The sequence below is a fragment of the Procambarus clarkii genome, chromosome 90 (genome assembly GCF_040958095.1).
Source record: "Procambarus clarkii isolate CNS0578487 chromosome 90, FALCON_Pclarkii_2.0, whole genome shotgun sequence".
Classification (NCBI taxonomy): domain Eukaryota; kingdom Metazoa; phylum Arthropoda; class Malacostraca; order Decapoda; family Cambaridae; genus Procambarus; species Procambarus clarkii.
In genome coordinates this window covers 9,950,117-9,952,103 of record NC_091239.1, presented here as the reverse complement: position 1 = coordinate 9,952,103, position 1,987 = coordinate 9,950,117, and positions in this window count along the sequence as shown.

Sequence of the window (1,987 nt, the reverse complement as noted above, 5' to 3'; positions counted from 1 at the left end):
TACTTATCTTGGAGGTAGTGTATTGTGCACCCCATACTCATCCTGTAAATGGAAGTTTGTAAACCCATACTCATCCTGAGTGGTAATATATTAAGCACCCATACTCATCCTGAGTGGTAATATATTGAGCACCCATACTCATCCTGAGTAATAGTATATTGAGCACCGAAACTCATCCTGTGAGCGCTAGTTTATTGTGCATTCCAAAAAAATTACAGCGGGCACAAAAGGTCTTGATCAGACCTTTTGTGCCCTATTGTGCAAACTTCAAAAAATTTTGTCATTGAATACTTATGACTATATGGACTATTATAGCCTGTTAAAAAAGAGAGGGGGAAGCAGGGGTCCAAAACCTCTTCCTATTACACAATTTGGCTGTGTGTAACAATAAGTATTTATTAAAAGAAGGCACCAAGCCGAGAAGGCTATGTAGCACCATTGTGTGCAACAATAAACCTATTTTTTTTTAACAGATAATGCACCTTTGAGTAAAACAAATCCTGTCAGCTGTAAAAATATTGGTCCAGTTATTTAAATAAAAAATATAATGCAACAAATATTCTCTTGACTTGCCACTCAGTAAAAAAATTCAACCTCTTAACCTAACCAGAACCGTACGAACCCAAGCAACCCACCTAACCTATCGTGAGCAATGCCTAGAAACCATAGGTATTTGTAAGTCGTTAGTTTTAGTAGTAGGATGCACCTGTAATATTGGTTACTGTAACGTAAAAAACGCGCCCTATTAGGACGGGCTGAAAAGTTCACTTTTTGTACAGTTGAAATGATAAAAGTAGTAACAAAAGCTGAGACAGCCTAAGCATAGGGAGCCGGTCGGCCGAGCGGACAGCACGCTGGACTTGTGATCCTGTGGTCCTGGGTTCGATCCCAGGCGCCGGCGAGAAACAATGGGCAGAGTTTCTTTCACCCTATGCCCCTGTTACCTAGCAGTAAAATAGGTACCTGGGTGTTAGCTGTCACGAGCTGTCACAGGCCTGGTCTAGGACCGGGCCGCGGGGACACTAAAAGCCCCGAAATCATCTCAAGATAACCTCAAGATAGGCCTATTTAATACATATACTGTATGCACTATTTCCAGGCCAAGTTAGGTTTGAGATATTTCTTAACCCAGACACTATAGAATTTATACAGTAGTACACAGCGTGAACTTCTTTACACACAGAAATCACAATTGCGTGATGCATCAAATGAACAAATCCACAAGGGACGTGACGCCTTATACAATATGCTCTGGGATGCTCTCGGACGCAGGTTCGAATCCTCGTCACGGCCCTTGTGGATTTGTTCGCGAATTTTTGTTTATTACAAATACAAAAGCTATAGGGGTTATCTTGATGATTTCGGGGCTTAGCGTCCCCGCGGCCCGGTCCTCGACCAGGCCTCCTTTTTGTTACACATCCCCAGGAAGCAGCCCGTAGCAGCTGTCTAACTCCTAGGTACCTATTTACTGCTAGGTGAACAGGGGGCATCAGGGTGAAAGAAACTGCCCATTTTTGTTTCCGCCTCCGCCGGGGGTCAAACCCGGAACTTCGGGACTACGAATCCGAAGTTCCACTCCAGCTGTCAGGCGCCCAGTGTGACAGCTGAGTTTTGTCGGTTTTGAAGAACAGGTTGAACTCTCCATGTGTCACAGGAGTGATGGAGAGTCACCTGAGACGCCTAGCCAACACGACGCGTGCAGGATAGTCCCCATAGTCCATATTGATATATTGACTTCTCTTTTTTCCCCGAAGAGCGAGTTTAGTGAGCAGCGTCGTCATCCAGCCTAAGAGTGGTCATACCACCATGGCAGCATGTACAACACTCTCCAATAGGAAGAAAACCCGCTGGGTTGTTCATCCTGTCACTTGTACCCAGACGCAACTGGGACTTAACTGTCTCAAATATACAAAATAATGTTTTTTATGGCACAATTGACAGACGAGCCGCCCCCCATGACGACTCATACATATGAATGTGTATTCAT